Source organism: Lactuca sativa, chromosome 4, assembly GCF_002870075.4.
Source record: "Lactuca sativa cultivar Salinas chromosome 4, Lsat_Salinas_v11, whole genome shotgun sequence".
Taxonomy (NCBI): Eukaryota; Viridiplantae; Streptophyta; class Magnoliopsida; order Asterales; family Asteraceae; genus Lactuca; species Lactuca sativa.
Window position 1 is genome coordinate 324,400,630 of NC_056626.2, and position 15,860 is coordinate 324,416,489.

The 15,860-nt window shown below is 33.5% G+C and overlaps 1 long non-coding RNA gene across 6 annotated transcripts; it reads left to right on the top strand.

Moving 5' to 3' along the window:
- Positions 1-1,942: 1,942 nt before the first annotated feature.
- Positions 1,943-6,076, top strand: LOC111913127 (uncharacterized). 6 transcript variants are annotated; one of them, XR_008231945.1, is made up of 8 exons: positions 1,945-2,594; positions 2,667-2,800; positions 3,068-3,082; positions 3,177-3,245; positions 3,673-3,890; positions 4,957-5,044; positions 5,527-5,697; positions 5,772-6,076. It is a non-coding gene; the product is annotated as an uncharacterized LOC111913127 (long non-coding RNA). The 6 variants fall into 6 exon arrangements; XR_008231947.1 differs by having other exon boundaries at positions 1,945-2,271; positions 2,433-2,594; positions 3,068-3,245; XR_008231946.1 differs by having other exon boundaries at positions 1,943-2,594; positions 3,068-3,245; positions 4,872-5,044.
- The last annotated feature ends 9,784 nt before the right edge of the window (positions 6,077-15,860 follow it).

The following is a 15,860-nucleotide window of genomic DNA, read 5'->3' on the forward strand; positions in this document are numbered from 1 at the left end:
GACCATGGAATCACCTCAAGGTGGTTTTGTCAATTTGCTTCAAACCGGTTCCCCTATCTAACAAACAACACTTTTCTAACAACAATATCAACCTTTCCCGGCCTTCCAACAACTTCAACAATATTAAGCTTTCCAACAATTCCAACAACTCCGACAACAACAACTCCAACCATAACCATCACAACCCCCTCATTTGTCGGATTTTGTTTCGGAAACTCACCCTTCACCGCCACCTCAACCTAAAAAAAGAAAAAAAAACTGGTCTGACCCAACACCACCCAAGAAAGGGTCCCATGGACAAAAGACAAAGAGGAAAAGCTCGCCGAGGCATGGATTTCGGCTTCCCAAGACCCCATTGAAGGAGAAAGTGAAGCGTTGGGCTGTGTTTTTGGGAGAAAGTCCGCGCGGTGTTTTATGATTTAACGGGAAGTGAAAATCGAAATCCCGATCAAATTAGCTCCAAGTGGCGTGATATTCGACTCAAATGCACCGCGTTTGGAGGAATTTACAACAACCTTTTAAACATACAAAAAAAAAACGGGTCAAATGATTTTGATGTTTTTAAGGCGGCTTTGGACCAATTTGAAAAAACAACGGGAACCCGCAAAGCTTTTATGTATGTGAAACCTTGGCTAAAGTTGAAAGATGCTCTGAAATGGAAAGAACATACGAAAGGAAGTTCACAATCTTCCGTTTCAAAGCGTTCAAGAAATTTCGACGGAACGTCTCAACAATCGGACGACCGAACACATTTCGACATCAACGACGAACCGCTCGATCTTGAAGACAAGCAACCTCTTCTTCGGTCCACTGGAAGAAATAAAGCAAAAAAAAGCGGCTTCAACGGCTACTGGATCTAGTGTTATGGATCAATTTTGAGTGAAATTTGATCGTTATGTGCACGTTAAAGAAACGAAGGCGGAGATGTTGAATCGGGTAGAACAAAAAATGATAGAAATACAATCGGTGATTCAAACAAAAACCGATAAGGAAATCTTGAAAATGAAAGCGGATGATCTCGAAGGCGAAAATTTGGAGCTATTTCTTGCAATGAAGGAGTCCGTTCGAGTCTGATGTAGGAATATGGGATAGTTTTTTTAGTTAAGTTTGGCAGTTTTAGTTTTTTTATTTCTAATGTTATTTTTATTTTTTTATTTTAATTAATGTTATTTTTATTTCTAATGTTATTTTTATTTTTTTTATTTTAATTAATGAAATTTGGTATTTTAAATTAATGAAAACTAATATTTAAAAAAAAAGTTATATGATTTTTTATGTATTTTTGAATTAAATTTAAATAAAAAAATAAGATGGAGTGGTGTGTTTAATGATAGGTATCTGATGATTAGTGGTAGTAAATGTAGTGATGATGTAATACTTATTATATACTAGTTGTGAGACCCGTATATTATACGGGTTGATTAAAACAAAATGTTAAGTACGAACGATTAAATAGAAATTTTATTTGAATTTGAAATTGAAATAAGTGAAAATTATGAGAAAAAAAAACATGCAAAAAATAAATAAATTAAAATTATGTGTTTAGTGTGTACTAAACGGGTTAATGATAACAAAATGTTAAACACAAAGGTTTAAACTGTAAATTTATTTGAAATTGAATTTGAAATTTAAAATTTAAAATTTAAAATTTGAAATTAATAATTATTATGGTAGGTTTAATTTATGGAAATTAAATTAATGATATATTGAAAATGAAAATTAAGGTAATGACAAGTGGAAAATAAATATATCTCAAATTATGACAAAATGACATGTGGCTAATTTTATGAGAAAAGGACATGTGGCAAAATTATTTTCATTTATTATGGTAAATACTAAGGATTTAGGTTGGTGAACAGGAATCTTTTAGAATTCGCATTTCTGCCACAGATTTTCCAAAGTTTTTAAATATTTACCACAACGCTTACTAAATGTTTGCCTGATGCTTATCGTCTCTTCCTCGTAGTCGGTTGCCGCCATTGTCCTCCAATACGATTCGTTTATGTTTTCTTTATCTCTTTCCCCTTTGTTATTTACTCTTCCTTTCTTTATCCGCTTCCTTTTATCAATTCTTTCCTACACCGTCTCTCTCACTCTGGGTTACTGACGTTGGAGCCGTTGCTGGTGATCGACGAATGGTAAAGGAGCAGCACTCAGCGACCAGTCCCAACTTTATCGTCGGCGTTGAAGGCCACCGGTGTTGGCGAAGGCAGTCCATCAAAGTGCTCGGCGGACAGAGACTTGGCTTCGGGGTTGTTCTTCTAAGAATAGGTTTGTCTCCTGCTTATTTCAAAAAACGACATACATGTAGATTTGATATCCTTAATTACTCTTTGCAAGTATTACGTTCATCAACTTGGGTTCTTCCACCACCGATTTATGTTCCTACGTATCGGTCTCACTGAATTTTTATATTGTGACTGACGTTGGAGCTGTTGCTGGTGATCGACGAGTGCTGAAGGAGCAGCAGTCGGAGACCAGTGGTTTGATGGTGCGCCGATGGCGTCACCGATTTCCTGTTTGCTTAACGGTTCCATGTTTCGTCCACTGCTTCTCTTAGCAGTTTCCGTTCTTTCTCTGGGAATCAATTTAAGGTTCGTTTTCGATTATTCATTTCCTTTCTTTTCTAGCTTTCAAAAAACATGGATTTTGTTTCCTTTTTTTAGGTGTTTGACGGGATGAGAAAGCAGGAACAACTATGTGTATTTATGGTTATTAGAGAAATTTGAAGAAACAAAGGAAGCGCACCAGGTGTTTGATAAAATGTCTATATGAAATCTGGGTTTGAAACCAATAATTGGTAAACTATTCTTATCAATTTCAGCCATCTTACTCCACTAACTAAAATATATCATCCATTTGCAAATTTAGTTTTCAAAGTTTACATTCAATTATCATAACATCTCTGGTTATTTGAAGACTAATATGCCCTCAAGAAATAGCATTTATAACAATTTGAACTGATCATTGCCCTTGCTTCCTTTCATTGTATCTTTATTGTTTTTGGTTCCATGGATGATTTACAAATGAAATTATTGACTTTCATTTTTTTTATCTTATTTTTCAGGAAAATAACTGAAGGGTTATATGCAAAAAATAGCATCATACTTCTGTTATAATTTTGATTTTTCAAAGTTTATTAGTTTTAATACATTTTTTTAAAAACTCATTTACAGGTCAGCTTAAGAGATCCTATTCGGAAAGGTGCTGATGATAATGACCTGAGACAAATTATTGGGGCTGCGGTACGATTTTATCATCTCTTATGCACAATTTTTTTTTTCATTTATTTGTAAATTTTTGTGATGCCATTTACAAATGATACATATTCTGGTGAAGAGAAAGAAATGGTCTCATGTTGGAATGTTTGTCATCACAAAGACACCAAACAGACCAATAATACATATTGGTGGTTAGCTTTCCTTTTTTACCCTCCAATATGTTTCTTATTCAACCAAGAAATATCTTTCCAGATGTGTAAACTTATGGTTAAAAGTCTTAATGAAAAGGTGACATTGTTATAATTGGGTAGATTTCTCAATGTACAATGTTGTAATATGAAGAAATGATAGATATGATGCTATAATAAACAAATCAATGAAAATATGTTGCTATTTCTTACATTTATCACTTTAAAGTTGATGAAAATTCTTTTGATTTGGGATTTTGTAGGCAAGTGAATCTATTAAGAAGGAGTATGACCGAAAGTGTGATCAACTTAGACATCAATTTGCAAAGGATCTTAAACCTCATGTGATTGATAAAACTCAAGCTACGGCTAAAGATTTGCATTCGCGTATTTGGGTTGCATTACATACGGTTGATTCTATATCAAAATGGATTGAGAAAATAAGAGATGAAGAGTTACAACCGCAAGAACTCATTCAAGGGTAAAGCATTAAATCTTAGTTTTTTCTTTTCTTAAATAAACATTGTGAATTTATTATACTTTACGAAAAATATTAACAAATGAAATACTGTAAATATTTAAAATTATGAATCATAAAACATAAAAAATGGATTACTTAAATTAAAATTTTTAATATTTACAAATCATGCATCTTTTAAATTAATTCCAAGCACTTAAATAATTATATAGATCAATTACTAACAAACCAAGCACTTAAACAATTATATAGAACAAACGAAATTACAATAATTATGAAAGTACAAAAAACTATTTAAAATGTTATACCCAAATGAAATACTCAAACTAAAAATCATAAAAATTGCAAAAAGACCATTTGACTTCTAAAAATTTACAAAGGGAGTATTGTAAATTGTAACATATACCAATTCAAAATTTTCATGGAACATGTCTTTTGGTCTACTTGATGCAAAAAAGACTCGATCCATTTACATATAATTAGTGATTAAACTTTGCAGATTAATCAAAATGTGGAAATCAATGCTCGAATGACACCATGCCCAACACAAAACAATCTCATCTTCTCACCATTTCACCATTTCAAGAACACAAACTCACCAAAACGAATCCAAGAACCAGATTCTAATTGAGCTACAACACGAGATCGAATGCTTTGCACAAAAAAAGTCTTTGTATTTGTATTGTACCTAACCTAACCCCCTTATCTCACTTTCTACTTTAGAACTAGAAAAATATCCACTCAAAAAACATGGGCTAAAAACAACAAAACTACCATTCAGCAATTAAAAAGACGCCATTAAATTCCAAGCACAAATCTTTTTTTTTTTTTTAATATATATATATATATATATATATATATATATATATATATATATATATATATATATATATATATATATATATATATATGAATGTGATGTGTCATAAAAATCGAAATTCTTGATTTATTCTACTAACAACAAAAACACATATTACCTGTCAGCTTTTTTGGTCTCTCTACTTACTCAAACGCAAACCCATAGAGGTAATTTTCAATATACGATTTTCATTTCTGATTTCATATAAAGGTGTATTCCATTGCAATCGGTCTGTCGGCCATGGCAAAAACCCGCAGAAATGTCACTTATTGTTGGGCTTCCGCGTCATAATAAAAAGGTAGATATTCTACCTTCTAGGTGAGCATAAATGTTCAAAATTAGATTTTGTTTCTTTTTTACTACTTTACTGTTATCTAGATAAATGATTTTAATTAAAACAATTGGTTTAATTTTTATTTTTAATTTTAATTGAATCCACGAAGAACAAGGGTTTTGTTTTTAAAAGACTAAGATTATGGTTGTATTTGTATGAGGTTGACAAACAGTGTTTAGATTTGTGTTTTCACATTTGTGGTGTTTTGTATGATGATTCCAATGTTATCTTCTTCTTTTCATCATAGAATTTAATGAAAAGTTTCAATCTTGCAATATAACCAATTTTTGTTGAGTACTACTTTTTATGTGCTCATGTATAATATAAACTTTATATATGAATATGCCATCAATTTGTGCAAACCAACCGAATGAAATGTAATCACTAATACCTTTACATGTGATTTCCATTCCACCGAATGAACTAAGGTTTGGTTATTTTTGTAGGATGATTTTCGCCAAGCTGCTCGACATTCCATACACCAAACTCCTTCAAAATTGCTTTCACTTATCCTGCTGTTAAGATAATGAAAGTCCAAGCATCTAAGTTGCTTTTACTGATATGATGATTGGTTACTCTTTATCAAAAAACCCTTGTACAAAAATAGCTATCCACAGGTAAAACTGATTGAAATTATTGTCATACACGTATGGCTGACTAATAGTTGAAACTGATTGTGTACTTTCCGCAGTTACTGACAAAGAAGCCCTTCAGGGTTCTGGGTTTGCATTACGGTCTCTTGATATTCATTTTAACAGAAAGATATAAAGGCCATATAGATGGTAATGCTATAACAAACAAATGAATGGAAGTACGTTGCCATTCTTTTCATCTCAAATGCTCAAACATGACATTGGTGTTACTTTCAATTATTTTCTATTAAGTCATTGTATTATATGTTGGGTTGAAATTTTAAATTACAATGTTATAATAACACAAAAAAAAGTAGGATGCTATAATAAAACAATAAATGAAGTATGTTGCTATTTTTTTCCAGCAATATCCAAATCAGCACCAACGGCGCAACTGAGTTCCTTCTAGTTATAATAATTAGTGGTAGATATAACGGATGATCTTAAAACATATGAACTTCTTTCTTAAGTTTGAGAAGAGCAAGAATTTATGGTGACATATGACATAGGTTTGACCAGGACACAAAATATAGTAATACATATAAGTTGTGCAACTCCTGGATTGCAAGATTTAAATTAAAAGTGTTTTGATTTTATTTATTTATTTATTTTTGTTATAGAATTATCTACAAAGCTTAGTGTTATAAATAAATAGCATGCAAACGACATATTTGTCAACATCATTTAAATTTTAAAAACAATTTCAGAAATTTCTAAATGGTTTTAATTTTGAGTTTAAATTAAAACGTCTTTTAAATTAGACTCATTTTACTTTATATCAACCGAACAAAATAACAAGTAATAAACAGACATTTAAAATATTTTATAAATTTAAAAAAAAAAAAAATTGCCCGTGCCTATTGCTAAATAATTATTTCTTAGAACCACCAAGAATAATTAACAGATGAATGAAACAATATTAAGATAAAATAAATACCAGAAAAAAATAATCCTGCAAAATCGGATGTTGCCTTTAAAAAATGGTTGGCTAAAAAGACACACTATTTTACTATATAAACACCCTAATTAAATTTTGAAATATTTTTATTGGATAAAATTATATTATTTTTCGAAAAAACTAATTATAAACAATTAATTATAGGTTGAATTTTTATAAAGTGATGCATATATCGGTTGTGTGGGCAGAGTCAAGCCCAATCAATATGTTATTTTGCCGAATGGGTGAGCCATGTTGTCTCTTCTACTTGGCTCAAAACATTTAGCGTTTTCAATGTTGTCTCAAACTGTCCATTTATAATTTAAATTTAAATAAAATAAAGTAAAAGACAGATTACAACCCAAAATCTAATTTACAACCGATTTGTTAAATTAACCAAACAACCATCATAATGATTACAACATGAATAACCCAATACCATTCAATCATTACAGTTATTACAACATGATTACATGAACAACGAAAAACTATTTGTGTAAAAGAGAGGTATTCATTTATACAGAATATTTTAATGGTTTGATTTATTAAATTGTGCATGTAAATTAGTAATAAAACATTTTTTTTTCTAAAATAAAAATGTTAGAAAACCATTACACTGTCAAAATCAAAATTGTAACTATTGCAATATTTTGCATGTTTTCAACATTACGAAGAACAACAATCGTGGTATTAAAATAAAGTCGATACAAATGTCTAATAATGGTTATATACCACTGTCGGAGTTTGATGGATTCTAAAACAATTAAAGAAAAACATACAATGCAACGGGGAAAATGGATTTCAAAATTTTACCCCAATAGTTAGATCCAATTAAACTATGATTTATCAACTATAGTTCAACCATAGAGTGTTTACTAATCATACCCATTTAGCAAAAGAAATTACAACCAAAGTAGTTATGTCTATGATATATTCACACAAACCAATTCAGATGATTGCTAGAGCTTCAACCTGATCAAAGAAGCTGCTCCTTTTTCTTCTTTTCCTTTTTGTCAACTCCAAAGATATGAGGGAAGGGCATTGATTTTGATGGTGTTTGGGAGGGATTAGGGTTTGGCTAATTGTTGGTAGTTTTCGTTGTGTGTAATCCTTATTGAAATAGTTGTACATATCGGATGAGGCTTCCAAAGCCCTTTAAAGGTACATCCAATAATACAACCTAGTGAATCCACTAATTATTAAAACTCCTTTCATTAATTATTGAACTAGAAAGGTTACCCCCATTATGCGGGGGCCAGAAGCTTTCAATGTTGTTTCCGAATCGATAAATATGATAGACGTAGAAAGTGCAAGGATGAAAAGTCCGGGCTTTGCCCCGGACTGTTTTTTCATGTTTTTATGAAAAAATATAAAAGTTTTGACTGTAAGGACCAGAAGTGTCAAAATGGCTAAAGAATTAAAAGGGTAGGAATTAGCAACTTTTTAGAAAAGGGATCAAAGTTGTCAAACCGTTAAAGTTTTGTGGCCAAACTTTAAATATTAAAAGGTTCCTAAAAAGTGTAAAAGTATTGATTGCAAGGACCAAAAGTGTCAAAATGGATAAAGAATGGGGAGCAAAGTTGCCAAAAAACATCCAAATTTACTATTCCTAACTTTAAAGGCCAACAATAATACAGTGACCACTTCCGCCAAAAAATTGGCAAGTTCACTATTCATTTTCTTGAGAACTTTAATACTATATAATAATAACTATTTCATTTAATTATTGATCCAATAAATAATAATATAAACTTACATATTTTTCTATATTTATTAAGTTTGAAAAATAATAAAATTTATCAAAACAAATATTTATTATATATTTAGGATCTTCTATGGCTTTTAGTGTGTGACTCCATAGTCTCGCACAAAATCGGTAGTACTTATTTCTTGCACACTAATCCAACAAGTTCTATCCTATAGTTTCATAGTGTCGATATGACATATTAACATTATTAGATATACATGCCTCTTGTATCTTAACATTTTCTAAGATAACTTTAAAGATATTTTTCAGCCATTTACTCCCTCCTCGCTAAGGTGCAACCGTACAACCATGCACTAATATGGATTTTATTTAGGCCTATTGTTTTTTCTCCCACATCCTGCTGAAAGCCCTTTTCACTTCCTTGCTACCAATCCTCCTAATATGGACTTGAGTATCATATGAAGATCCTTATTTCTTTCTTTATATTTCTCCATAAGATGTATGATGATGTGGATCGACTCAGTCATCGACCATCTTGTCATGGACCCATATTGATATTCTGATACAGTTGTACACAATGAAGCTTGTGATCTTGTTTTATCTCCCATATTTTCATAGTGTGAATAATTAGTTTAATACCTTTATAGTTATCGCAACTTTGAGCATCACATGTGTTCTTATATATTGGTATGACATTAATAAATAGACATGTCTCATGCATATTAACATTGTCTAAGATAATGCTAAAGAGATTCTCCGGCCATCAAATTCCCTCATCCCACACGCATAACCATACAACCATTGACTAATCTTGGTTGCATCAAGATTTATTGCATTGCTCCTCCTCATCATCTTGATAGCCCCCTTTGCTTCCTTGGTGACAATCTTCATGTATGACCTTGATTGCAAGTTTGGTGACTCCCTAAATATTTGTCTATACCCTCATCCCATACGCATAACCATACAACCATTGACTAATCTTGGTTGCATCAAGATTTATTGCATTGTTCCTCCTCATCATCTTGATAGCCCCCTTTGCTTCCTTGGTGACAATCTTCATGTATGACCTTGATTGCAAGTTTGGTGACTACCTAAATATTTGTCTATATTCCTATCCATCACAACCAACCTAACATCATTAAATAAAGAATGACAATAACTACCACACACCCTTTTAATATCGTTATCTTTCACTAGAACATGGTCGATATCATTTGCAATATAAGAGATCATTCATATGTCCTTTTATCTTCTTCGACTAGCTTTTGCCAGCTTGAAGTTTGCATTTCTCCTTTCTTATGTGATTGATCTCATAGTCTTTTACATCCCCAAAATTCATGGCCCAAAAAAAAATATGCTTATTAAAATAGTGTATACTTTAAAAGAATACTTTAGTGCAGAATTGTTCTAAAATATTTTTCAAGACATTTTAAATTTTACTGAATGTCTCTTTTTCATTTTTAGTGCCAAAACATTTTCTACAAATCCCACACAAATATGTTACATTATCATACACATTCTTCTTAAATCACTCAACAAATAACAATCACTGTCCAAATGCCTTTGTACTGCTACTTGTGATACAATAAACCGAGTGCATAATGTTTTCAACCCATAGTAATATAATTTGAAATAAATAAATCTTTTCAAATTTATATACAAAACATAGTACAACCAAGAATATACTCGTGATTACCTAACCCCGTCAACCTCACACCCTGATCCTAAAGCAATGATCTCAAGGGATCTATCTTAATGGATCAGTGTAAACACGAGTAGACTACATTGCTTTAGGGATTCCTTGGCAAGTGTAAGTCAATAAAGGAACCCATAGGGAACGGAGTACCCGAATGATCACCTTTCCTTTTTCCTGAAAAGTGTGATCATTTGAATCTGCTAGTGTTCCAGAAGACTGTTTAGAACGGTCAATGGTCATCATCTTACTTCGGCATATGACTTGTCCTTGTAGCACAATGGTGCAATATTGCTCATAACCTCACACCATTATTTTGTTTTTCACACCCTTTCACTACCTAATTTAAATATAAATTAATTATGGTAATAAAATAATTTCAGTAATAAACTATACAATTATTTTAACGATTTATGATTAAGTCAATCATAATCCTGTCATGCAATTTATCCATATAATAGATAACATGAAATAAATACACATTAAAATTCAAGTAATAAATTGTTTTATCTATAATTATTTATGCTGAAAGTAACTTTGCACTCACTTAATACAATGAGTGTATATCTCATATCGTAATTAGTTCTAACAGTAACTCATTGATCTCTTATTAACTGAAATTTTCCTTTTCCAAAATATCTTCTATTCTTTATTTCTAAAATATATGTTTGGGTGGTATGCTTCAAATTCAGAATGATACTCCTATTTATAATACATTGGATTCATGATGACATATTTAAATCTGTACAACAAATTAAATGCTTTCCTATCCTTTTTCAATTCTTATCAAAGAAATGTGTATGATATCTTAACTCATATGTATTAATCTTAAGACACGAATGTTCGTATGTGAATCACCAAAAAGTACAATTATCATTCAAAATATGTGGCTCATTAATAGCCACATAGCTAATGAGTAATCAAGAAATCTTGCTTATGCAATCCATTTATCTCATTACACAAATATTGTAACGTCCTAAAAATACTAAGTAAAAGTTTTCTTTTAAATCGATCAAAACAACAATTCATTCAGTTTCAAAACTCATCATAGTATAAATATGTCATATAATCGTCAGAGTATAAAATCAATCAAAATCATGCAGAATACTGGTGGATGTGGTACAATCATGTTGAGCTCTTCCCCATGTAATTGAAAGTACTTGAAACCATAAACATAAAATTGTAAGCACATAGCTTAGTGAATCCCACAAAATACCCCATACCATACATACATATCAGCTTGAAGTTGTACGGGTCTATTTCACCCCCAAGTCTATTTCAACTCAATTGGTAATTTTTCAACCGAACAGATCTATTTCATTGTAACCCGCACATTTCTAGGCTAATCATTATTATAATGATGTAATAGTTAGGGTCAACAATTGTAACATGTTTTGAAGTAATGAAGATGAATTATTTGAGTATTATGTGATTTATGTGCAATATACGTGCTTATAACGGTATAATAAAATAATAATAAAAATATGCGTCAAAAATAGAACAAAGATTTGACCCAATATCTTTAAAGAAAGTTGAAGTAATCATAACAAGGATTTCGTTGATGTAAGGAACGCTGAAATCCAACTTTTAATGAAAAAGTTATGACCTGTCGAAGTTTTGCAACAAAACCGGCACGACGTTGTGTATCGTAAAAAAGTGAGTTTGCGATAACATACTTTTTAGCATTAGCGATCTAAACGAAAGCTATATTATCCGTTAAACCGAGAGCGTGCATTTAGAGAACGTCCAAATCTGACTTCGTTAGAGGAAGTTATGATTTTTCTAAGATCTGGCATAGTAGTATGCAGTCCGGAAATCGAATTTTAGATCGATCAATTTTAGCCAACACACTCTAAACGAGAATCGAATATCTCATTAATAGGAGCTCAACAATATAAAGACAGATGAAAACAGATGTCAGATGACAAAGTTATGAATTTTTAACGGACTTTATATGTCTAAGGCTGTTAAAATATAATTTTAAAAATAAAGTCAAAATTAGCCGACGGAGTCTAAAGAAAAGTTGTAGCTCTTGTTAATACTTACGCGTGGATATAAAGAACGTCAAAAGCGGAGCTCATGCGAAAGTTATGAATTTTTTAACAATGGTTGTTTTATCTGCGTCCTATGCCACGTGTTAACACCAGGCAAAACCTTGGTGCCTACACAAGGTCACAACGTGAATGTAAAGTTCACGACGTGAATCGCCCCTCGACAGCCTGTAAATTGAGGCGCAAATCTCTCATTTCTTCACACATTTCTCATGCTTTCTCTCTCAAACACCCTTCTCATTCCTTAGTACTTCCTAAGTGGTAGAGGCGAGTCCCGGAGCGCCAGAAGGCTCCAAGAAGAAGAGCTTTCAACTCAGAAGTTCTGTCTCGCCTCCTAGCTAAACCCCCTAGTAAGTGAGTTATGCTTACTCTACTTTAAGTATAGCTTATGTTTAAGTTCATTATCATTATTATGAACCTATAAATAATATATATGCTAAGTATTATAAATTATACAAAGTGTTATTATAATACTTTTTAACTACTCGCGGTACCGTGAATCTGGTTTAAAGGGCCGCATAGGGTTGTTGGAATTCAGAACAACTTAAATGTCAAAATGGTCCTGCCCTCCGGTGTTTCATGTCTGGCCCCTGTTTGTACATACTAGTTGAAAAGTATTGTTTAAAACTTATATAATATAAGAAAAACAATATTATTTAGACTAATAATTAGTCGCAATAAATATTAGACTAAGATCTAGTGATAATGATACTAGGTTTCGTCGAAGGAAAATAAAATGGTTAGAAGCGAAGCGTTGCCCGAGTTTGGAGTCATCACTTTAACAAGTGATTGTATAGTTACTTTCATCTTACACATAAATATGAAGTATTTAATATAAATTATGTGTTATGTGTGCATATTATCTGCGTTCTTGATATCTATGTTGTATGAACAAAATATGCATTTTTATTCGATTTAAGCTATATATATATATATATATATATATATATATATATATATATATATATATATATGTATGTATGTATTTTTGTACCTATAATTATGATGGGTAAAGATGGGTAGATGATATAGATGGTTAAATAATTGATGAGATGTATCGATGTTTAAGTTGATCCAGTCATCTAGCGGAGTATAGATGATGACCACAGACTATTCTAGACAGTCTAGTGGAACGCTGGCAGGCTCACAACTTGTAGGTGTTTTTGAACTACATGTTCACCAGGTGTACTCCATCCACCTCATGGTTGCCTTGTGACATATATTGTTGTGTAATCTTCTAATTAGTGTTGTCCATCCTGATGAAAATCCTTAGGCTAGGTCCCTTAATTTAGATGCTTTGGGGACAAAAATTGAGGATAACGGGAACGGGTAATCGGGTTGATTGATTTGATGAAAATTGATAAGCTTAATTATTGTGTATTGAAAACCCTATGTGCTAACCAGACTCTCAAGCCGCTCAGATTCTTGTATTACAGGTAGTGGCAATAGAGCATAGGAGAAATGATCTGATGAGCGATCAAGGGATTATATGCCATTAGAATAATAGATGTTGTAAGACATGTACTACTTCTGTTTATACTTATGTGTTGTATTGACAGTGACATCCCAATGTTTTTCATATAATGAAAACACATTTCTTCGGAAATGCTTTGATAATTTACTTATCATGTTTTTAGGAACAAATTCCGCAACTTATTTGTAACACCGGATTCCTGATACGATTCCTGTTTATGTATTTTTATCATTTTGCCTTGGACTCGACGAGTTGGAGGCCCGACTCGCTGAGTAGGCGTGATTTTGGCATGGGATTAAAGGGAGGGACTCGGCGAGTCGGGTCCTAGACTCGGCGAGTCCATGTTGGACGAGTAAAACCCTAACCCGGGTGTTTACACCCTATTTAAACACTCTAACTCGGCCTCCCTAGTCCCTAACACTTCCAAAGAGCTGTAAAGCGAAACCCCAACCCCCATATTGTTCTTGTGAGTGATTTATGGCTTTGTGAAGGAAGTTTGGAGCTTAGAAGAAGAAGGAGGAGGTTGAAGAGTGCAAGGAGGGGAAGTAGATCTGAAATCTACACTGTGAGAAGCTTCCATTCAGGTAGAAACGTTCCTACCTTGATCACTTGTTCATTAGATTCCCTTTTGTCCCTAATTGGTGGTTTTCAAGCCCTAAAACCTCAAACTCCATGTGTTATGCTCTATGTTCTGAAAGGACTTCAGATCTGGACCTTATAGACATCTTAGAAGTGTAAAGTCTCTGTGGTTGAAGTGATTGAGGTCCCTATTGAGTGTATGGCCTCATAAAGAGCTTGGGATTGCCTTTTGGAGCTCATAGGGCCATGCATGCACGTAAAGTTTGCAACTTTACGTGATAAGCATGCCCTAGGATCTTAGATCTATGGTTTGGAACCGTTGCATGTCTCAAATTTGGTCTGTATGGGAGGAGGGTTGAAGGGACTCGGAGAGTTCCAAAGTGGACTCGACGAGTTCTATGAAGATGGTCTTAGACTCGTCGAGTTGGATGAACGACTCGGCGAGTCCTATGAAGATTGCCTGAAACTCGACGAGTTGTTCTTCAAACTCGGCGAGTCATATGAACTGTTACTGAGTTAAGAAGGGTTAAGTGTAGAAGGTCCAACCCTTCGTAGCTGCACACGGAGTTAGCAATTTAACGTGTAGCCATAGTCCCAGAAACCCAAATCCTCAAGATGGATGCTCTGGTGAGGATTTGGAAGCGAGTAGGAGATCTACTCGTGGGACTCGGCGAGTTGTTCTCGGACTCGGCGAGTCGGATTGCGAGTCAGTCTAATCGTCCTAAGAAGTGAGTTAAGGGTGACTCAGTGAGTGGGAAGAGGGACTTGATGAGTTAGTACTGGGATAGTAGGAGAGGGACTCGGCGAGTCTGTGCCATGACTCGGCGAGTCCAGTCAACTGGAAGTTGACTTTTACCAAGGTGTTGACCTTGGACCAGGGGTAGGTTAGTCGTTTGACCTAAGGGTATTTATGAGTGACTAATCTATGTTTATGGATTTATAGCCGGAGGATTACCTGTGCAGCAGTCAGACGTCTAGCAAGCAGACTTTCAGCAGCCACTTTTCGAGGTGATTTTCCTTCCAGTAGGAACGGGTCTAAGGCACCAAGGTCGGCCCGTATAGATGATATGTCAGTATCGGAGTGTGGACAGAGCCTGTATCTCATAGTTGAGTTTGATTATGATATATGCTAGTATGATAGAATTGTTTATACTCGTTGTCTGTGTGATACTTGTATGTTATGGTTTAGTAGCTGAGTGTGGACGAGGCATGTATCTCCCAGATAGTGGAGTGTGGGCGAGGCCCGTATCTCCCAGATAGCGGAGTGTGGGCGAGGCCCGTATCTCCCAGCTAGCGGAGTGTGGGCGAGGCCCGTATCTCCACGAGTGTGGGCGAGGCCTGTATCTCCTAGCTGTTCATTATATGATTGTATGGTATGTGGTATTATGGGGGAACTCGCTAAGCTTCGTGCTTACAGTTTACAGTTTTGTTTTCAGGTACCTCTTCTTCGAAGGGGAAGGAGCTGGCATGGTAGCGGCACATCATACACGCACATTGTTTTCCGCACCATGAGTTATTCTGGGATTTTGTACTCTGACATTATGGTTGTTTTTATGTTTTGGTTTTCAGACACGAAATATGTTTATGAAATGATAGGATCAAACGATGTTTATTCACAAATGTTTTCCAAAGTATTGATTTAAAAATGAAATTTTTGGATGTGAAAATTAGGTCGTTACAATATTTCTTCAAAATGATACTCTGAT